This window comes from Anabrus simplex, chromosome 11 (genome assembly GCF_040414725.1).
Source record: "Anabrus simplex isolate iqAnaSimp1 chromosome 11, ASM4041472v1, whole genome shotgun sequence".
NCBI classification, from domain to species: domain Eukaryota; kingdom Metazoa; phylum Arthropoda; class Insecta; order Orthoptera; family Tettigoniidae; genus Anabrus; species Anabrus simplex.
The window spans coordinates 113,161,617-113,186,660 of NC_090275.1; positions in this window are offsets into that span (position 1 = coordinate 113,161,617).

Consider the following 25,044-nt stretch of genomic DNA (forward strand, 5'->3'; position numbering starts at 1 on the left):
TAGCTTTTAGAGATCGACGTGCCATCCGCAAAAGATTACTTTCTTCATTACAAAAAGAAGGGTAGAGTTTCATATCACTTGTAATACCAACATGCATCGATCTATCTAATTCGATATTATTTACTTCATATCGCGTTTCAGAAAATAGAAGAGCTAGACCATGGTTGTTTAGTTGCGATGTGCTTGGTCCACTTCCGTCTGACTTATCTAGAGGTAGCTTTCGTATGGTACGGTGTATATATCTTGCTGATTAATGATAAAGCGAATTTCATCATTGTTATTTAATCCAAACGTAAATGATAAGAATTATGGTCGCTTCGTACTACACCTTCACGAGTTTCTACTGTGTTCACGTCTAGCATTTTTTCCATTTTGTTTTAGAAGCATATAACCTAAATCTTGCAGTATCTGCTTATGGTTATCTGTTAACTCGATGAGTCTGCGCAAACATGTAGAACAATATTACAAATAATGCTCACATGATAATCATCGAAGTGTGTTATGGGTTGATCAGACTCGTAACCTACGTTCGGTAGGAGCTCTCTTGTTGAAAATCCAAGCAATGGACCAATCGAATCAGGTTGTGATTTGAAGTCAATCTTAACCCCTCCAGTGGCGTGTTCTGGCAGAGGTCCTGTGCCAGAAAGGTGAGGTTTTTGGAGGAAATTATTTACTTTTAGTAAGCAAGGAATGAGTAACGATTATTAATGGAATGCATTCATATATTATTCAAGGTAAATACAAACTTACTTTACACTCCATTTACACTATTTTACAGTAGGCCTGTGACATGGTTTAATATTTCAGGTTTTTGTAAATTACCCCCCAACAACACAAAAGCAATAAACTGCCGATTTTCGTAAGAGTTTGTTTCTTTCCAAAACTGTGGCCTTGTATGCGGAGAATAATTTACAAGTTTTTCAATGCATTTTTAGCATACAAATTTGTTTCGGTCACTATCAAATTTACAACTTCAACCGTCAGAAACAGTTCAAAACAGCCAATCACACTCACCTCTGCTAATGGTCCAACCCTAACACCAAGATTTCCCGTAAATGGAATTATTAGGTGGCATACTATCCCCTGGCTTGCACTTTTTCCAGCATGTTCAAATGTTCAACATTTCCTACCATCACCTTAGCTTCTGACGTAATATCTTCTTCACTTTCACTAGAAATACTACTAAGGTCATCATTGGAAGAATCAATAGAATCATTATCACTAATATCTGAAATACTAATGTCACTCAGAGATTCATCTTCGATGTAGTTCCTTATTTTGTCTCCAAACGTCTCTTCCGATTTGCGCTCGCCATTTCTGTTTACCTCCGCAGCTGACCAGAGATTGTATAAATAAAGTAGAGAAGATAACGCATATTTTATTCCAGGGAATTCATGAATACAGCCGGAAACCCACCCGCCATCTGTTGAGAATGCTGGAAAACATTTTTCAAAGAGATTACAGTACCCGAGAAATTACTGGGCCATCGCGAAATCAACATTGCAGCTAAACGAGAATTTCTCGGGTGGTAACGTAATGGGTAAGCGTGCGCCACCCGAGAATTTCTCAGGCGTGCCACTGAAGAGGTTAAATGATGATTCAATAACACATTTATGTGTAATGTTGCTTACAGTAATTGAGAACTTGTAATTTGATTACTAAAACTCTCTTCTGTAAACTGTCCAATTAACGTGCTTTCAATGTAGTCATGAATATCGTCTACTGAATAACTGCCTGAGGGTAGCGTTAAGGACATACTCATCACAATAGTACTTGTTTATACCATCACGCACATCATGGATTTTATTGTAGCTTTCAAACGATACTAGTCCGAGACTATGTAGCTGATATCCAAGTTCAATCGGTGGATTAAAATACTCGGTTTGCAGGTCCTTCTCCACGTACAGCTAACGTTCTTTCACTGTTAATCATCCCGCGCACACTAATGCTCTTTCTTTACTGTCTGGGTATTATACAAGAACATAAGACATAATCGTCTGCACATGCGTGTATTGGATTTTTGCACGCGGTTTTTATTGTAAACAATGTCTGCACCGCTTCCGAAATAACGTACGAGCTCAAATGGGGGAGGTAAGTCTCCATAGCTATCGTAATACCATATTTTAGATTTACGTGTTACATACGCATCGTAATGAGTTCCAGGTCCGCGAATGTTGTCTAAGTTAATTACAGCACTCTCGCGTTGACGTGGACACGCTGGTAGTTGATCGCGCATATACATACCTCGAAAATAATTAATTCCTAGTTGTTTAGGAAACATTAAAAGATCTTCGTGGGTCAGAGATCGATGTGGCTGTGCATTCAGTAGACGTTTTTTTTTTTTTTGGAGATATGTAGATGCCAAGCCCTTTTTGTATGGCGTTAGCTTCATGTGTACGCCTTTGCCTCGTATTGCAATTGCCTCCATCGTCTTGTTATGATGTTCACTCTCTTTCAACTGTTGTTTCGCTTCTTCTACGGCCTTAACAGTTCTCGCTACAGCTCTAGCACCACACAGCAATGAACCCAATGCTGCTAGGCCAGCAAGCAGCGCAGGAAGAAATCCTCCCCGTTTTGGTACAAGAATAATACGTTCACGTTCACTAAACATTGCTCTGCACTTTGGAGAAATTCTTGCTGCGCGTAGTGCCTAAGTAATAGCTACAAGTGGATTGTATTACCCTCGAATGGCCTTTATGTGCAGCCTTTACAACATCTTTCCATCCAACAGTTTTAGCTTTTTTCTTCTTCATACCGTTTTGATATCGTTGTTTCACCATTCTGTACACGACTTTACTCGTGAAGAGAAAATTATAAACTAACCATTACCTCTTGTTTCGTTTAATCTATATATATAAAATTGGATGTTGGTATGTTTGAAGCTCAAAAACTACTGGACCGATTTCGCTGAAATTTTCACAGTTTGTTCTTATTACGTCTGAGAGGGATTATGAAGTGGTTTGAATGAAATGTGATTGGTAGTTTGGCACTAAGGGGTGAAAAATAAAATAGGGGAAGATAAGAAAACCGCAAGACAAGTCCAATCAACGCGTTGCCTACCCAACACTATGTGAAGATTATGATATGTTCCTTAAAACTTATTTCTGCTTTTATCAAATAGTGTGGGGGGCAGGACACCTCACCCAGCCCAAGGGGAGAGGATGAAATGTAAAAGTAATCGAAAACGACCGATATTAGTGTCGTATCCATAGTTTTCGGGATCACTGAGATGAACTATGACACTCAAAATGCTATTTAAGTCTATTTCATCCCGAATAGCACCCGTAGGGGTGGGGTTGAAAGGGGGTGAAATATTAATGTACAATACGTAGTTATTGGAGTCGCTGAGATGAATAACGTGATCGCAAAATGGCTCCCAAATCAGTTATTAAACTCCATTCTAAGTAGGTAGGACCTATGTTCCCTAGAGGCCATGACGAGTGCACATCTTGCACTCCCTGAAAAACTTTTTGTTGTGTACGGGTCGATGTGTGTGAGCAATTGAATGTAGTATTAGCACCGTAAGTGTTTGATAAGTTTAACTGCAGTTTATAATAGTAGCATAACTATTCTTATTAGACAATATCTTGCTTGCTTTTGCTACCTGCAAGCAGTTGCAATAAAAATGTGTTTACTGACTGGAGGGTAACTGGGAATTAAAACGAGACTATGGAATGAGTATGTGGGAAAGTGGGTGTGAGATTTGTTGATAGTAGGGCCGATCGCATAAACCCTTTAATCTTAGAAGCAAAATTCATGTCCGTTCACGCCAAACTCGAATTTTTTGTAGTATAAACGTGAATGGAGAAATTTCTCCGATTAAAGTCTTTGATCTCAGTTCAAGGAGTTGTTTTCTATTCATGATTCAATAACAGCTGATTGTGAACATAATATTACCTGTGTTGTTACGATAAATCAAAAGACTAACCTAATACATTTATATAAGCTATATTACGCTTCTTATAACGCAGTAAGACATAATTCTACAACGTAACCTCTGTGAAATGCTGACGTCCATGTTTTACAGGCGAATGAAATGTGTGTCACAGATAACTAAACTATCTTTGAACGCCTCATCTGCCACTGTAACCCGATGGGGGTTATGTACATGTATATAAAACATTTATTGCAGCAAAATACCCATACATTAGTGAAGGGTGTTATAACAATTTAACACTTGCACATTGGACGCATAGTCTCAGATTGATCTAGTCCTCTTGTTGCACAATTCTAAGTGATATCGTTCACATAACTGTCCACATAATGTGCACTTGCATGAGTTTGACGGTTCGTGGTATGTTGTGCTTTCGCAGATGACATGGTGGAATCCATGTGCTGCAAGTCTTGTAAACACGTTCAAAATTTGCTGCTGTCCATGTACGATCAATCATGGCCCCAGTTCCATAGAATTCCGTGGGTACTTCTTCTCTTTTCCTTGTTAGTGTCCTTAGTAGGTTCTCCGATGCCGTTGTGTTAGGCAGGGGGTACATTGTCCTTAAATCCTCTATGAGGAAAGTTTCCCGCGCGAGAAGGTAGACTAATCTGGATCTTGTTGTTTTTGCCACTCCGATTGCTCTTTTGATGTATGTTGCTTTAACTCTTTCCAGTGTTGCTAAGTTCTTTTCATTCAGGTGTGTCCATATAATTTCAATCCCATACGTAAGTATTGGAACAATTTTTGATTTGAAGAGCGCCATTGCTGTGTCAAGACTTAGTGTTCTGATGAAGCTTATGTCGTTTATCGCTCTAATTGCTTGTGTCGCTTTCTCTATTGTGTGTGTAGTGAAGCATTTTGCACACGGCTGGAGTGTTATCCCTAGATATTTGTATTCTTTGGTGATGGATATTATTTTCCCGTCTAAGGTGATTCTTGTCGATTTTGGTATTTGCCCTCCTGATCTGAACACCATCATTTCCGTCTTCTCAGTGTTAATTACGAACTTGTGTTCAATGCACCATTTTCCCACTTCGTCTATAGTGTTCTGCAGTTTCTTTAAGCTTTTTGAGCCAATCACAATATCATCCGCATAGGCGTATGCTGTTACATCTTCATTTTGCGCAATTTCCATAATTACTTCGCTGCCAGGATGAACAGCAGAGGGCTTAGTGGGTCCCCTTCGAGTACACCATTTGTTTGAATTATTGGTTCTAAAAGGTCTAGGCTGTCCGAGATTCTTATCTTGTTCCATTCATTTATGGAGTTTATTATTCTTGTCCAGACGCTGCCTCTTCTTAGAGTTTCCTCGAGCTTCCTTTGTACTAATGCTCGGTCCAGGCGATCAAAGGCTTTTGTGAAGTCTATAAAGATTGCATAGTATTATTCCTTCTTTTCGATGGCTTCCCATATGTTATTGAGCAGTAGTTCCACCGCTGCGAGAGTGGATCTTCCTCTCCTAAACCCGAATTGAGATTCTGGGAGGTGCTCTTCTACTGTGTCTCTTATTCTTTCTGTGATTAGTTTTGTGAATACCTTAAAAGGATTGCTTTCCAGGGCTATTCCTCTGTATTTATGTGTGTCCTTTGGGTCTCCTTTGCCTTTGAAAATTACCTTTACTATTGATTGTCTCCACTGAACTGGGATTTTGGCTGTTTCTATGCATTTATTGTAAAGTTTCGTCCAAATTGGAGCTAGTAGATGAGCCGTGTCTTTCAGGTATTCATTGTATATCATATCCGGTCCTGCAGCTTTTTTCTTTTTTGTGGATTCAATAATGTTTTGAACCTCAGTTGTAGTAAGTGGAGACCAAGCTGCCATCTCATGCGTTGTATGCACTTAGTTGGTTTCCGGTGTTCCTTCTCTTCCTTCTTTGCTGAGGGTGTCTTTGAAATGTCTCGTCCATTCCTCCATGCTGATATAGTGGGTCTGTGCCTGCTTTCGAGGACGGATTGCTATGAATGGGTCTCTCCTGGCTTCCTCAACTATTCTTCTTCCTTCTTCTTCCCTGTATGCCGTTTTCTTCTCCCGTGTTAGTGTTTTGTAGCATCTTCTTTTCTCGGTGTATGTCTGGAGGAGTGTATGATTCTCGATGTCCGATTTTAGTCGGTGTAGAGCTTGAAGCACCTCTTTCCTTAATAGGAAGCACTCTTGATCGAACCATGCTTTTGCTGCTCGCACTTTCCTGGGGCTGGCTGCTTGTGTTAAGAGTTTCTCCAGTTCATGCACAGCTTCCTCTACATTTGAGTTGTCGATTAGTGTTTTGATTTGTTTCATCTGTTCTTTGCATTCTTCCACTTTTCTAACATCCAATCTCCTTGAGAGTGGTCTCGTTTCTTGTTTTTCCTTTGCCTTCCATTCACTTTGTATGTTGAATCTCATTGGAATGTGTTTTCTTATTAGTGTGTGGTTCGCGCACCAAAGTGGATTGATATCCCCTTTTATTTCTCCTCTTACGAGGGCGATGTCTATAGTGCTTTTGCCGTTGTAGCAAATATGGTATCGTTTAGCAGGTTGAAACCTCCTTCTTGCAGTGAATCTATTACTAATTTTGTTTTGTGGTTTGGTATGGTCAACCGACAATTTAAATCCCCTGCAATAACTATAGGGATGTCTTCCTTGCTCTGTGTTATTTGTTGGCCCAATTCGTCTATTATATCTATAGCCGTTGCATTTGACTGAAAGTAGGTTGCTAATATTGTGATGTATTTTGTCTCTATTAGAATGGAGTGGTTCTGCTCTGATATCGATACAATTGGTGTTATCCACGGTTTAAGAAGGACTGTTATTCCTCCTTTGGGTCTTCCTCTTTCTCCTTGTTTCGCTAGCAGGTGTATGCTATAGTATTCCGGGTGCTGCCAATGGTCTGTGAGAAAGGTTTCTGTGAATATATCCTTCAAGAAAGTCTGGTGGAGTTAATCCTTCTACGTTCCATAACATTATTTTCATCCTTCTTCTCCCGTCGATTTCTCCAAGTCTTGTAATTTCCGAGAGCTTTTTATTTGTTTTATTCAAGTGATGACCCTGTTCCTCTTCGAAAAGACCGAATAAAACGGTAGCGTCTAACTGTTACTCCTGTTGGCCAGAATTCCCTCTTGTTTGCACTTTCAAGGAAGTTGAAAGGTATTCCTACCTTGAAAGCTTTGGTGCTGTATCTTGTTTCTATCTCTTCGCAAGTAACATTCTCTGCGATTCCCTTTTTGGCTAGGAATATTTTTACGGCGTCTTTCGTTGTCTCCTGTTTTAGTCTTCCCACATACAGCCAGGCCCTCTTTTCTTCTGCTTGCAAGTCATCGTCCTTCGCTCCTGTACCATTCATGGTTTGTTGCTGTCTCTCCGGGCGTCTGTGTCTTTTGTGAGTTTGTCTTGTCCATTTTCTTCTTCTTCTTCATCCGTTATCTGATTTTGTTCTTGGTGTTGATGCGGTACTTCTGCATATGGCTGTTGTTCTTGCTCCCGGGTGGAGTGGTTTCCCCTTCCACTACTCTCCTCCGTGAGTTGGTTGAATCTCTCTCGTATGATGTCGTTCTTATTTATTCTTACAAATTCCTGTGGTACAGGGTTCTGCTGCTTTGTAGCTGCCATTTCATCTTTAATCATATTTTTGATATTGTCTGCTATCATTGCTTTCATTTGATTGTTGACTTTTTCGGTAATTTTGTATTCTAGTGATTGATGTAGCTCGGGGTCCAGATCTCCCGTAGGTGGCAGCGTGTGCTGAGTGCCTCCTGTTAACTCTTGTTCTTGGTCGCTAGATGGCGCCACTTGTCCTGCTATGCAGCTGTCGTTCTTCTCTTGTAAGCTTTCTGTTTGTGTTCCCTTAACCTCCATTGATGGCATGTTTTCATCATCATTTTTTGATTTTTGAGCATTTTTCTGCCCAGTGAAGTAATTTCTCAGTACACTCACCGCTTTTAGGATTTCCTCCTTCTTTTCTTTCTTCATATAACCTCCTGTTTCCGGGATATCTGTTTGGGTATAGTAGAGCATCTTCTACACGAGCTTCCGTGTCGTCCGCCATTTTTTTTCAGGTCACAAGTCCTGGAAGTTCTGCTTGAAGGCATCTATTTTAGAAATCTCTTCAAAACTAGCTTCCTTTGCAAACATCAGGTTCAATTCTTCTTTGGCTGGTAATAGAAACCAAAATCTTAGTCTCTACGGTATTAGTGGTCATTATGAACCATACTGGCAGAGATAACTCTGACTGATGGCCGAACCATATACATGTAGATAATATAATAATAACAATAATAATAATTGTGCTAAGGGAAGATCCTAATATATCGACGGCACCGAGTAGTTTCCAAATTGGTAAGTATGGTAGTCACGTCATCCAGTTATGCTAAAATTGAAAATAGAGGCCGTGGTAATAAAGATTTCCTACTATCAAGATAATAGCATTCAAGAGGAACTAGCACATAGCGCAGTGGAAACTGTGCGTAAAGAATATTAGGAAAAAAACTGGAGTGTCAAGTGAAATTAGGGACATGACCGGTGAAGAATAGATAAGAAAGCATAATAAACTTTGGAGACAGATATATTGAAATAAACAAACCGAACCTCTTACAAATTTTCACAAAAGGAAGAATATACAAATGTGGTACTTTCCCAATCAGTTATACGAAAATTCAAATATGTATACAAAATAAAATATCAAGGGGAAAGAGAGCAAATGAGGAAGAACAAAGCAGGAATGGAAAGGAACAAGCAAGGAAAAGGAAAAATACGCCTATCTGATGAGAAACCAAGATTAACAAGAACTATAAGAAAAAGGATAGGCCTATACACAATTACAACATCAGAATACAACAGCAAGAAATCTTCGAAGTAAAGTTCAAATATATAAATCAGAACTGCATCAGTTACCACACGAATTGACACCAAGTAAAATAATTATGCAAGCTGAAAGCACAATATTATTCAAATAAAGCTGTTCCAAGACAGTCACTTACAACTGCAAACACGAATGGCGAAGCACTGTTTAGTATGACCGTGTGTAAGACTCACGGAGTTCCAAATACCGCACACGCACACCTCAAAAGAGAGGTAACCAAGTTCTTCAAAGGAAACTTTAAATAGTTAAAAAGTGAGTGGAATCTTGGCCTGTAATTGCCATGCTCCCTATCAGAATTACAAAGGAAATGTTCCTGGTGCAACTTGAAGTTTTACGGAAAATAAATTAACAGTTTGTCATACCTCATCATGAAATACGTAGTACTGCCCCAAAATGGAGACTCCTGGGCACATGTCCTTACGGACGGAGACGACGTTTTTTGTTCCTCCCTCCACACAGGCTAAAGTCCATCTCAAATAATCCGGCGAAAGGCCAGATTTTTATACACTAGACTAGAGGGGAAACAATGAGGAGAAACTACGTCTGGAGGATTCCAGATGTTATAGGAGCATGCGCAACAAAGCAAGCGGTGTCGTATGACGTCAGTAGGCAAGAAATTAGTCAGTTTATAGCAGATCGTAGAGATGGATAGAGAGGAGTTCATGCAAAGTATGTGATGTCCAAATAAATATTCACGGAAGTATTTAAGTCCCAGTAGGAGAGTAAAGTACGGAGTATATCAGGATGAGGGTGAGTCCATATTAGTACCAGAAAAAAGGTTATGTGCATGGCGAATTTCGTAGATGCCGGTGAAGTGACGAGTCCGTTACACCACCAAACACTGAGTACTGGAAATTTTTCGAAATGCCACCATAAAATCAAACATAGGAAAATCAACAAGAAAAGCGCAGCAACTGTCATCCAGTAAAACTGCTAAAACATCTGAACGCACGCCGGGAAACTGAACGGATCAGAGTCTCTACTTCAAGAACTACTGAATCGTCTGAAGAACGACGCGCACGAGTTGAAAGCATGCGAGTGTGAGCTTCTATTTCAAGAACTGCTGCAACACCCGAAGAGCGAGAGACACGACGGGAAGTTGAACGCTGACGACAGAGTCGATCAAGAACGAGAATCGATCTTAAGAAAGCGGCGTTCAATTACGACAAAGACTACGATTACCGAATGCATAGCGATGTTCTCATTGGTCCAATGACTAATTTGTGCTTTCATTGTAGCGCTTTGAAGTTCGAAAAAGAAACGCCTGGCATGTGTTGCTCCAATCACAAAGTCCATTTGCCACCACTGGCTGAGCCACCAGAACCACTTTTAACTTATGTGGCTGGAGCTACTCGGGAGTCCAAACATTTTCTAGAGCGTATTCGGAATACAATTCATGCTTTCAGATGACATCGTTTGGAGCGACATATATTGTGAGATATGGGAATTTCATGCCCACATTCAAAGTCCAAGGACAAGTGTATCATCAAATTGTTTCAATTCTTCCAGTATCTAAAGAAGATACATAGTTTTTACAAATTTATTTCATGGACAATGTGGACGAAGAGATTGATAGACGATGCGCATTTAGTGTAACAACAGATCGGAAAATTATTTTTGAATTACGAGCATTATTCCACGAGCACAACTGTTTGGTCCGAGGTTTCAAATCCGCATTACAGAACGTAAGAGCGGATGACTTCAAAGTCATTATCAGGGCAGACAAAACGCCGTTGAATGAGCATGAAGTACGCTTCAATGCTCCAACAAGCTCTGAAGTAGTAGCTGTAATTGTCGGAACAGAATTTACCCGGCGAGATATTGTTATCAGCAGACGAGATCAAACCAAACAACGTGTTGCTGAAACTCACCGATCGTACGATGCACTTTAGTATCCAATATTATTTCCCGAGGAGAAGACGGATATCATCTCGAATTGTACTAAGCTCATCACCTCACAGGTGCTGCAACAACGAAAGGAGTCAGTTGTTCGGATTTTTATGCATATCGTATCATGAATCGAGACCAACAATCTAACCACATCCTCAAGTATCGTCAACTTTTCCAACAATTCATCGTGTATATGAACGCTAAAATCGAAAGCGAACGACTCAATTACATTCGTTCCAATCAATCAAAGCTTCCAGTCGAAGAGTACATTCATCTGCGAGATAAAATTGCGAATGAGGAACAGTTACTGACATTGGACAAATGGTTGTACTTCCGGCTTCGTATACTGGAAGTACAAGACACATGCAAGAATATGCTCAGGATGCTCTGACATATGTTCGCAAATACGGACGTTCAGAACTTTTCATCACTTTTACATGCAATCCATCTTGGACAGAAATCAGTGGTTTACTTCTGCCTGGTCAGCAACCTTCCCATCGACATGACCTCACAGCGAGAGTTTTCAAACAGAAACTAATACGTTTATGGATCTCATCACCAAGATCCATGTATACGGAGAAACTCGCTGCTGGATGTACTCGATTGAATGGCAGAAAAGAGGTCTACCACGTGCACATACCTTAATTTGGTTGGTTGAAAACATTTTTCCAACTCATATTGACGATATCATTACTGCTGAGTTGCCCGATCCAGAAGAAGATCCAGACTATACAAAATTGTCAAGAAACATATGATTCACGGACCATGTGGACTATACAACCCACATTCACCATGCATGAGAGATGGTAAATGCACCAGAAAGTCAGATGTTCCAAGAAACAAAAGTGGTGGTAATGGTTATCCGCTGTACAGACGACGGAAACCAGATGAAGGAGGACACACAACAACTATCAAAATCAATAACGTTCATTTCGAAATCGCGTACTCTCCTATTCTTTCGAAATCATTTAATGCGCATATCAACGTGGAGGCCTGCAATTCAGATAAATCGATCAAATACGTATGTAAATATGTGAATAAAGGCAGCGTATGGCAGTTTTCGGACTTGCGAAACCCAATACACCCGTCAATGAAATCGAACAATTTCAAAAGGGACGTGATATTAGCAGTAACAAAGCTGTACGTTATGGCGAATTCTTGGTTTTTACGTTCATGAACGCTTTCCTGCTGTCATGCATCTCAGTGTTTCACTTAGAAAACGGTCAACGAGTTTACTTCACGGAAGAAAATGCACCCCAGAGAGGTACAGATCCACCAAATACAACAGTGACTGCTTATTCCAATTTTGTGCAACAGACGAATTCGCAAAAATGGTTGCTGTATCACGAAGTCCCAAACTATTACACTTGGAATCACTCTGGGAAGAAATTTTGCAGAAGAAAACGAGGCGCTAGACATTCATCGATAGCTGGATTTTTTCTACTGGCACATTGGGAAGAGTATACGTATACACTAGTAGTATAATAGGACAGTTCGGCCGCCACCACCTCCTCCGGCTCCCAGAGGCCTCCTCCACCACCACTACAGCCAGAGGCCTCCACCACCACCACCACAGCCAGAGGCCTTCCCAGAGGCCTCCTCCACCACCCGCGGGAAATTTCAATTGGTAAACAAAGCCACGTGCTTTTTGACAGCTATCATCGACAACAACGCATCGCTAACCTCACATCTGCCATCTTGACGGGCCTAAACCTCAGTAGTACGAAGTTAACCTAACTAGCGCGAGATTTGAATAGGTAAACAAATCCACGTGTTTTTTGACAGCCACGTGCTTTTTGACAGACAACAACGCATCGCTAACCTCAGTACTGCCATCTTGACGGGCCTAAACCTCAGTAGTACCAACTTAACCTAACTAGCGCGAGATTTGAGTAGGTAAACAAATCCACGTGCTTTTTGACAGCTGCCATCCGCCATCTTTAAACCACAGAGCACCGTGCTGCCCTCTTTATCGCAGTAGCTGAAAATTCGTCACCTGTCATCGGCAGTGCTGCTATCTTGGCGGGCCTAAACTTTAGTGCTACCAACTTAACCTCACTAGCGCGAGATTTGAATCGGTAAACAAATCCACGTGCTTTTTTGACAGCTGTCATCCGCCATCTTTAATCTATAGAGCACAGTGCTGCCCTCTTTAGCTACTTACCTTTGAAATGTGGTGGCGAATAATTTGAAAAATGCTTTTTGACAGCAGCCATCCTTAATCTAGAGAGCACCGTGCTGCCCTCTTTAGCTAGATACCTTTGAAATGTGGTGGCAGGCAATTCCACATGACAGCAGCCATCATTAATCAAGAGAGCACCGTGCTGCCCTCTATGTGTCGACGGCAATTCGAAAAATTCTACATGCTCTTGTTTGTAAACAAACTCACGCGCTTTTTTGACAGCCGTCATCCGCCATCTTTAATCAACAGAGCACAGTGCTGCCCTCTTTAGCTAGATACCTTTGAAATGTGGTGGCGGCAAATTCCACGCGCTCTTGTTTGGAAACAAAGCCATATGCTTTTTTGACAGCTGTCATCCGCCATCTTTAACCAACAGAGCACCGTGCTGCTATCATGCGGGCAATTTCGTCAGCTGTCATCCGCCATCTTTAATCCACAGAACACCGTGCTGCCCTCTATATGGCTACTACCTTAAGCACGTAGTAGCGGGCAATTTGAAAAGTTCTGTTAGCTATCATCCGCCATATTTAAATAAGAGAGCACCGTGCTGCCATCTTTAGCTAGATACCTTTGAAATGTGGTGACGGAAAATTGAAAAATTCCACGTGCTCTTGTTTGGAAACAAGGCCATGTGCTTTTTTGACAGGTGTCATCTGCCATCTTTAATCAACAGAGCACCGTGCTGCTATCATACGGGTAATTTCGTCAGATGTCATACGCCATCTTTACTCTATAGAGCACCGTGCTGCCCTCTGTAGTAGCGGGCAATTTGAAAAGTTCTGTTAGCTGTCATCCGCCATCTTTAATCAAGAGAGCACCGTGCTGTCATCTTTAGCTAAATACATTTGAAATGTGCTGGTGGATAATTTAAAAAGAAAAATTCTACAGCAGCCATCTCTTGACGCTAATTGCATAAGATGGTGGCTATTCATGACTCCTTAAGGGTGCTTACGCAAGATGGCTGCTATACATAGGTTCTTATGAGACTCCCTTGGGATGCTTGCACAAGATGGCGGCTGCTGTTATAGGACGGCTTAAGGGTCCTTGCACAAGATGGCTTGAGACGCCCTAAGGATGCTTGCGCAAGATGGCGGACACAAGATGGCGGCTATACACAACACCTTATGAGCCCTGATATTGATTTTCGTCAATCTTTGCCCGTCATTCCGAGCTGAACGCATGCCTGAAGAATTCGGCTCTCTGGAGACATGTGAAAAAAATTACATGGAGACCAATATGCGTGTACATTTACTTGGAGATATTTCCGCACAAACCTTTGCCAAGCAACTTTTAGATATGGGCGACGGTAAACTTCCGGTTCTTCCTGAATCACAGGAGATATTGTTCCCACTGAACTTCTGTCAGCTTCAGTCATCAATAGAGGATCTTGAAAATAACATTTTTTCGAACATCCCGAACAACTTCAGGAATCAGGATTGGCTATTCTAGGGAGCAATCTTAGCTCCAAAGAATGGCGACGTCAATCGAATCAATAATAAGATTCAATTGAAAATTCCTGGTGCGGTTACGAAACATAAATCCATTGACACTGTTACAGAAGAGGATCAAGCTGTTAATTGCCCAGTAGAATTTCTCAATTCAATGGAGCCTGCTGGAATTCCACCCCACATATTGACGTTCAAAGTTGGCTCACCAGTACTCCTCCTTCGAAATATTAACACGCCAAACTTGTGCAACGGAACCAGACTTTCCGTGAAGAAATTTAAACCGAATTTGATTGAAACAAATATAATTAACGGCTAATGTAAAAGAAAAGATGTGCTCATTCCGCCCATTCCACTGATTCCAACTGATTTTCCCTTCGCATCCAAACAACTACAGTTTGCTGTGCGCCTTACACTCGCGATGACAACAAACAAAGCTCAAGGGCAGTCACTGTGCGTTGCCGGATTAAATTTGGGAAATCTGTGTTTTTCGCATGGTCAACTATATGTTGCTTGCTCCAGAGTAGGAATTCCAAAAGCTCTTTACATCTATACACCAAATAAAGAAACCAAAAATATTGTTTATCCACTGGCGTTATGCTAAATGTTAGCGTTAGTTTAAATGATTTCAAGTTGGTTGAGTTATACTGTATAGCGAATGGAATAGTAAAAAATATTGTTCATTCACGTGAATGATTAATTTACAAATGTACATAGTTCATCATGAATTGATGATGCTTGTTGTTTTAAAGGGCCTAACATCGAAGGTCATCGGCCCCATCATGAATATCTATCAATGAATTATAGATTCTAGAATACATACAGATAATCCATTTTTATATATGCTGAGGTAAGTACATGTACACAGGCAGGACAACGTCTGTCGGGTTTTGCTAGTATATATATATTGTGCCCTTTCAAGGCAGACGTTGCGGTATTCTTCTTGCTTGATTGTTGCGCCGGCTGCTCCTGTAAGTAAAGACATCAAACAATACCTACAGCTCACATGGACTTTTATCTTCTTGGGTGTGGTTACGTCCTTCATCTTCGTCGGAGTTGTTGGGCCACATGATCCGGGTTGAGGGAGTGAAAGACGGAGTCAACTAACTACCAAATAACGGTACCCACGAGACTGAATTAAATTGAAATAAGTGAAATAATTTATTAACAAAATCTGCAAATTAAGTAATGAAATCAACATTTAAATAAAGTGAAGTTAAAATAAAATGAAATAAAATTATTGGAAATAAAACAATCCGAGTCTTCTCAACAAAAATATCAAACATATGCCCTAGTGAACCTGACTTAAGGTCAACAAAATTTAAATAAATGATCATAACCAATCGAACTCGTGTCTTCAATGTCCATGACACAACAACAACAGACCAAAGATCAACCAAGATTCATCGTTCATGAATAACACCTCTTGAATTACATTTAAACCATCATTTTAAATAACTTGACTTGAATAAATTATTAATCAATTGATTAATTGATTACAATGATTTCATTTGTGGGTATCCTAAGTTTTTTGATTCCAAAATACTTGTTAATTTGACAACTACCCAACTGTAAAACCACAATTATGTAAAATAAACATGGATAACAATAAAGAAATCCCATGAACACGGTATCTCATTACTATCTGTATAACTTTGCCACCACATGAATAACTGGTGGCTGAACAAGGAAAATTTCCCACATCAAACATTGGTTATGAACACTCAGTTATTTTGTCGATTTACTCATTATTCGCTGTGATAGCCTGGACACTTAAATAACTAAATTAGGCCAAGTGTGTCAGTTTTATTGTATTTTAATGAACTCGACCCTTTTACAACATTAATTTTAGCTTGCTTGCCGCTGTCTGCATTTGAAATTAGAATAACCTAAATTGCATGATATCATTGTTGATGGAGGCAGGTTTCATCTTATATACTTAAATTTGCGGCACTTATCACATGACTTCTTATTAAAGGTCGGTTCCATTTTCCTAATTAAATTGTAGTGGGGTCCAAAATCTTAGTGATTACGATGCCTTTGAGCATAAATATTTAATTTGATTCTGACTAATGAATAATCCGTGCTCTTACTAACCTAACACTTGAAATTAGCATTTACAAAATATACACGGTACTGGAGAAGCAGCTGTCCTCCTAAGGAAATAAATTCAAAAATGACCTAACTACACCTATACTATTAAAATCATGTAACCACAACAATATTCACGTACCTTCAGTCTCACCACTAAAAAAATACAGTGACTAAAATATCTCAAACGGAACGAAAAGAACAGGAAAGAAAATCTCAAAATAAGCGTGATAACTGCCTATCAAAAATTAAATAAAACACGCGAAATCAAAAATGCAGACAATCGCTATCAAACTGAAATTCAAGTAACAACTGAGGTGGATTTGGCGGCAATCTCTTGACAACAGGACATAAAATGCAGACTAGCACAAGCAAGGAATCATCATCATCATCATGATCACAAATGACTTTCAAAAATACACATTACTGGCTCGCTCTGTTCCTTGTCTCAACTCGGCCTCTGATTTGCATATTTCCGAGTGTTACGTCGTCCCTGGAAAGTATTTGAATATATAAGCCTTCCGCCTACAGTTATCATATATGTCGTCGTAGATTTAACTCTATTAGTTAAACTGATTATCTTTCAATCCTCAAATTCACCTCATTATTCTCAACGTAGCATTTACTTGTCAACGTAGCCTCGCCCATTTCCACACGGGCCAATATTTTATTAATTCATTGTATCGTTCACATATTCATAAATACGACACCGTTATACGACGTGGTTCACCAGCCTCTATTCTCCATTTCTTTGATTATTCTCATCAGGGATATTACTACCTCTTAGATCATATACTTTGATCTTTCATCTCACATTCACATGCTACCATGAATTATCAGAGCTGACCGGCAACGTTTCCCTCTTCAGTTATGACGGTAACAACAAGATTGCCTGTTAAATACACGACTACTGAACACACGAATCACGTACTCCGAAAGAAAATAACATCGCGTATTAAACGCTACACTACAAAAATAAGAATATGAAATCCAAAGAAAACGGTTATCTAAAATATGATCGCTGAATAAGTAAAATTGGATATGCCGTAATCGCGTCTAGTTAAATAAAAAATAGCTCGGCGGCATCCACGAGAATCAAAATATCACCATTACACATATTATTATTATTATTATTATTATTATTATTATTATTATTATTATTCGATATTTATTTTATTCGATAATGTTGATTGGACCGAGCTATTTATGATTCTGAAGACGATAAGGATCAGATACCGAGAACGAAGAATTATCTACAATCTGTATAAATATCAGTCTGCAGTGATAAGAATCGAGGGTTTTGAAAAAGAAGCAGCAATCCAGAAAGGAGTGAGGCAAGGCTGCAGTTTGTCCCCTCTCCTTTTCAATGTTTACATAGAACATGCAGTAAAGGAAATCAAAGAGAAGTTTGGAAAGGGAATCACAGTCCAAGGAGAGGAAATCAAAACCTTGAGATTTGCCGATGATATTGTTATTTTATCTGAGACTGCAGAAGATCTCGAGAAGTTGGTGAATTGTATGAATGAAGTCTTGGGTAAGGAGTACAAGATGAAAACAAATAAGTCCAAAACAAAAGTAATGGAGTGCAGTCGAACGAAGGCAGGTGATGTAGGAAATATTTGATTAGGAAACGAAGTCTTACAGGAAGTAGATGAATATTGTTACTTGGGTAGTAAAATAACTAACGATGGCAGAAGTAAGGAGGACATAAAATGCAGACTAGCACAATCAAGGAAGAGCTTTCTTAAGAAAAGAAATTTTCTCACTTCAAACATTGATATCAGAATTAGAAAGATGTTTTTGAAGACTTTCGTGTGGAGCGTGGCATTGTATGGAAATGAAACGTGGACGATAACTAGCTCAGAAAGAAATAGAATAGAAGCTTTTGAAATGGGGTGTTACAGAAGAATGCTGAAGGTGAGATGGATAGATGGAATCACGAATGAAGAGATACTGAATCGAATTGGTGAGAGGAGATCGATTTGGCTAAATTTGACGAGAGGAAGAGATAGAATGATAGGACACATCTTAAGACACCCAGGACTTGTTCAGTTCGTTTTTGAAGGAAGTGTTGGTGGTAAGAACGGTAGGGGTAGACCAAGGTATGAATATGACAAGCAGATTAGAGCAGATGTAGGATGCAATAGCTACGTAGAAATGAAAAGGTTAGCACAGGATAGGGTGGCATGGAGAGCTGCATCAAACCAGTCTATGGACTGATGACTCAAACAACAACAACATCAACAACATTATTATTATTATTGCATTAAAATCTGAAATTACACTGGGCATGAAATATCTACAGAAAATTAGGATTCAATATTACGTCAAAACAAATAAACTCATGTCAAAATGATTCAGATAAAATGTGCGAGAAAAATTCAAGAGAAAATACGAATGTTATCTGATTATTATTATTATTATTATTATTATTATTATTATTGATATTATCATGTTGACACCATGACATTTGCATCCCGAGTCGTCAGATGTAATTGTCCTGGTCTCCCTCTTAACTTTTACTGCAAAACGACGGCTAAAACATAACTACACCATCCAGTACGTGAAATTTTTATATACAAGAATACATGAATTTACAGACCTAAAATTTGACCACGAATTGTTCATGTCGTCCTCAATTACATATTACACAATTATAACATGCTCATTACCTTAGTGTTGGGAGGCAGGTTGGATCCTCCTTAGCTCCCGTTCCGTTGATCTACTCCATCTTCCACATCTTGATGAGAATATTTGACACTTCTTGCACACGATTAGGATCCATGTTTAATATTTACGTAGCACACGTAAGATTTATCGCAACACGCGCACTCTTAGCAATTATAGTAAAATATAAATTACACAGCATATGAATTAGCACCCGTTGAGTTGTTTTTCATAGTCAGGAACGAAACTACCTGGCCTGGTGTCCTTCACGACGTGTCTGCCGAGCTCGCCCCTCATAGTTTGTTTATACAAGGGATTTAGCAGTCATTCACCTTGCTCGGACGTGGAAAATAGACGAGCAACCCTGGTCCCGTTATATCCCAGTAGTAAACAAGTTTCTCCCTGTAAATAGCGCAACTACTGCTCGCTCCCAATGCCTCCAATGAAACAGTTATTATTATTATTATTAGCGTATGGTAACGTACACAGAACAATACAAAGATTAAATATAAATGAAAAGTAAGCACAAACCATTATATACATAATTATAAGATATACACATAACATTGAAAACAATCATGCAAGCAAAAGGGTTCAAAGATTTAGATCTAAATTCTCTAGCCATTGTATGGCCTCAGCAGAAGCCACCACAAAGTCCTGGCTAGATCCAGCGAATGCCCTTTCAATGCATTCGGTGACGATGTGGTCGATAGTCCGTTTAACTGCACCACAGTCAGAGGCTGGGGAAGATCTCATACCCTATTTAAACATCATTGAACCACATCTCCCGTGGTTAGTACGGACTCTGTTGAGGGCTACCCATGTCTTGCGGGGCAAATCAAAGCCAGCTGGAAGATTCTTATAATTGAACAATGCCCGCCATTGACTCGGAGCTACGCTGTTCCACTCTTGTTGCCAATCTGCTTTTGGATTGAAATCCCTCCTAACAAGTTCCTGTGCTGTTTGAATAGAAGGAGATCTTGATTTGAGGCGGCTGAATCTGACGTTAGCATCTTCATGGATGGGGAGATCAGGATTGGTTAATATCTTGCTGTATTCTCTAAACAAGTTGTTCAATCTTCTAATTCTAGGAGGTCCTATGTGACTGAGCACTGGCAACCAGAAAAGAGGAGTAGATTTTACTGTGCCACTTATGACACGCATTGTTTCATTCAGGACCGTGTCCACCTTTTTAGCATGAGAGCTGTTGATCCATACGGAAGAACAGCACTCAGCTGTGGAAAGCACCAACGCCATAGCTGAAGTACGCAAAGTAGATGCAGAGGCTCCCCATGTGGAGCCAGCAAGTTTGTGAATGATGTTGTTGCGTGACCTTAATTTGGCTGCGGAAAATTGATTGCACTGCTCCCATGTAAGTCACAGAGAAATTTTATGAAAATATAGTCCTCCAGGAAATAATAATTTCTCCACCCAAATTCTAGTGCGAAAGCTACGTGTGAGCTAAGGACATGTTGTACAGCTATATGTTCTGAAAGGTCCCATTGTTCATCTGCGTTCTCCGCCGTGCTCACCGCGTTTAGTGTTCATTTAGGAAGTATTTTATAGAAATAAACATCATCGTCATTTCTACTGTAATAGGTGTTTAAATGTTTCCTATGACCTGATGTTATTATAAAAGTTCTCCCCAACTGTTCATTGTCTGATCGAAGACTTTACTCACTCAAAACTATGGCCGTCACTTAGCGCTGCACCTTCTGAAGAGTCGCCTGTATACACAGAAATTTCAACTAAGACTGGCACATTGTCGCTGACGGTTTTGTAAATTCACACACCCCCGCCTCAAAGTAGTTCCACTGGAGGGGATGTGGCGTAGTGATATTACACTTTGGACCACCTTTTCACTTGTCCGTAGGTTAAATGTTCAGAAAATGCACTCCAGATATTCCAAAATTTGGTTTGATTCGCATGTCGCACTGCGCTCTCAGAAATGATCGTAGATAATTTTATGAATTGAAATGCGTCATAGGGCCTATTTACACTCGCAGCACGGCACCTTCCCGTCATGACACTCAGCTTCCCGGACGAAACCACTCTTCCACACAATGTTGAAAACTTATTATTTACGGAATTGCTAATCACGTATTCGCGTAAATAATTCCTTAAATATTATTTCCAGATCAGGACGCAGTATTTCTCTACTTCTTCCGACACAAAATCGCGAAATACTGTATAAATATTCCCGCTGGTGTAGGACAGCTTAATTTCGGAATTTCTGATTGGCTAGAATTTTACCGCCGCACATTGGAGTGGGTGAAACCATTTTTGCCAAGGGGTGACAGGTATTCGTTCTGTCCTTGTCACATCATTTAGGTGTGCCGCATTCCTTACTGCGATTTCCCGTGAGAAATCTTGTAGAAACTCCGATATTCGGCGGTATCATAAACATTTACTGGAGAAAGCTTTTAGCCACCCTACTTCCTGTACGCGACTTAAAATGGTTTCAGGGGATATTTTTCAGCCAGTGTGGTGCCTGCGTAGTGCTTTGTGAAACTGCCAGCTCTTCCCTGCTTTCTGCAGTATTCACATATATGAATTTCAATAATTTAATTAATGCGTCCATCAGGCCAATGAGCTTATGGGTGCAATATATATAATTGGATGTTGGTATGTTAGAAGCTAATAGACTCAAAAACTACTGGACCGATTTCGCTGAAATGTTCACAGTTTCTTCTTATTACATCTGAGAAGGATTATGAAGTGGTTTGAACGAAGCCTGATTGGTAGTTCAGCACTAAAGGGTGAAAAATTAAATAGGAGAAGATAAGCAGGCCGTAAGACAAGACTTAAACAACAACAACCCTCGTAGGCTTTGGCTAATTCTGTTAAGATTCTGAGGTTGAGTTGGAGATTGAGGCAGAAGTTTAGGTTGAAGTAGGAGCAGAAGTAAAAATATCTCTCTCTCACACACACACAAACACACCCACGGAACTTTAAGGTACAGATATGTTTAACGCGACGAACAAGATGGTGGGGCAGATCAGGTCAGCCACGCACGGATTACGCCAACAGATTATACTTTTTCGCTAACAAGCACTCTAGACTGTCTTGTGCAAGGTTTAATAAAATATTCGCTTCCTAGGTTCGAGATTCAAACTTCATGCAGCGATCATTATGTAACTAAACTCTGCGTTGTGCCCACTTGATCCAAGGTAGCTAACAAGGGATAAGGATTTGGGGAGGACTAGAAGTTCCTTAGCTTGAATCGCAGAAATAAAACAGTGATAACTAGGAAAACATGTGAACGTAGGCAGAAACAAGATAATGTTTTAAATTTAACTAAATATTTATTGTGTTGTAATTTACAAATTATGTAATCTAATTTAGTAACCATTGTAATTTCCTTGACAAGGTTTTCATACTCCAGCATCGCTTGACATCCTACTGCGAAGGGGTAGCATGCCCGTGAAGCCCTCGCAACGTTGAAAAGAAAAAATGTATTCTTTCGAAATAAAGTATAGATAATATTATGTACTGTGCATGTTATACTTTGCAAAGGAACTGTTGCTGTTCTTACCTTGGTGAGATCCATGAGTTTACTTCAGAATCATCATCAGCTACAGTAAAGAAGGATTCAAATTCACGCATACACTGTCCGAACTCTACAATCTTCGAATTAGATCCATGCCAATAGATACGACTTCCACTTCGTTGCTTGTAATGTCGTCGACAGCAACTACATGAAGCTACATCGATTGAAATCTTACTGGGAAAGGGTAGCATGTCCCGAAAACATCTACGAAAGGATCATCGTACTTAGACAATAAACCTGGTGATGAACACTGAATCAGAAGCCTTGGCACCTGTTGTGATATTCTAGGTTTATAGAGCATGTTAATAGTAAATACCTTACTTGGGAGTCATAATAGATAGTAAATTAACATTTCCAGCTCTTTTTCAGTGCTTAGCTGAAAATGCTCGTAAATTCCTGCAAGGATTATATACTGCTTGTAAACCATCTTTGGGACTGAATTCATATATATTAGGCATAATATATCATGGGTCGTTTGAGCCAATGATATTATTTTGTGCTTCAGAATATGAAATTGTCCTGGAGAAGAAATGGGCTCAATATAAATTTGCACAAATTCAGAGAGCATTTGTACTCAGAATAATACAAGGTTATAGAACAATATCCACAGATAGCTGTTCTTATTATAGTTGGTACAGAACCTTTGCATCTGAAAGCCATATCCAAAGCTGAATTGACTAACATAAAGAAAGGAAGACAATGCAATAAGGTAATAGAAGAATATGATATTGAGCAAAAAGTAAATATCCTTGAATATGGTCATTCAGCAAATCATTATGATTATGTTATCATTGAATGTTTTCTCTCACATGAGGTACAAGTTTACACAGATGGCTCAAGAACACAAAAAGAGGTTTGTACTAATCCAGTAGGAAGTGCCTTTGTTTTGTATAAAGATGAAGAAGTAATATATTTTAAGAGTACGACTCTTTACTCCCAGTGTTTCATTTTTCACGCAAAATTCTTGCCTATCAAATACGCAGTTCAGTGGATAAAAGAAAGAAAGTTCACTGCATGTATACATAGCGACTCGCAAGCAGCTCTGTAAGTAATAAATATAATTTGAATTCTTCGGCATGTAGCATTAGAACAGATCTTTCACAGTATGGAAGACATACAGTATCTGTTTCAAGTGGGTTAAAGGGCATGAAGGTCTAGTAGGTAATGAAAGAGCAGATGAGCTTACTAAACTTGCAAAATTTAGTGACAATGAAACTGTATACAAAAGAGCCCCTATGACAAAAGTGAATTATATAAATTCACAATCAGTGAATGGTCAAACCTATGGATCTCAAGTAATAAGGGTGAGGTAACAAGAATATTTTTCCCACGGTACAGGACCTTTTGGACTGTAGTTTATTGAAACCAAACTTCACCAGCACTCAGTTTCTTTCGGGTCACGGGAAATTTAAATTTTATTTGTATAAATTGAAAATTAGTTGTAATAACAGTTGTGTTTGTGGATATGAAGAAACTGCACTCACCTTCTTTTTGATTGTCCATTCTTCAGCTGTTACAACACAACAGTATAACAACCAACTCTACCTTGGTGTCTCCAAAACTTCCCAATCGGTAGTAGTTGTCAACACTGGACCTTACAAGAAAACAACGGAAATGAAATACTTACCACGATGTCCAAAGAAGAAAAGGCATGAAAAACGGACACTCGGTGCCAGAGGTTATGTGAATCAAAACCCAAGAGAATATACTAACTATAAAGGAAAGACAGATTAAAAATTTAAACCAACTTTAATGGATCTGGACTTCAATTCTCAAAGGACAGTAATAACTTTCGAAACAATTCGATGATTAAAAGAAAAGAAGAAAATTATCATCACATTAAAAGAAAAGATAAAATAACTTGGGTCGACCCTTGAAAATATAAGAAATAAACCTTGGGATCACAATCCTTGAAAACCAAATTAATCAATTTAAGTAGTAGAGCAGTAATGGAATAATTAACGGTAAGTTGAGGCTTGTTTCTCGACACGTCTAGTATAATTCACAGAAATAACTGAAGTGGCAAATAAATGTTACCAAGATTAGGCGAAATAGAACCCAATAGTAATTAAATTAAATAATGGAAAGGAAGACGTATTTCAATTTTAGAATTAGTAAACTGGAGTACAATACGAGTCCACACACCGGATCAAATATGCAATCGACAGCCATCAGCTGTTTTTATCAACACACGGAAACCATCTTGTTTACAACAGTTGCCATAGAAACGAATCACGTGTCGCGATTAAAGCATGCCTTCAAAACATTATCAGATAGACATCGTCCAAACAACTCCAACTTCCCGATTTTCATCTGTGATTCACCTAAATAACGCTTACTATCTGTTACAAGAAGTTTTGAAATGAAAATTTACCAAAACATAAGAAATCTGAGTCCCGATTTTAACAAAATTACATCTTATTAACGCCAGAGTAAAGGCTACCGCGTGAT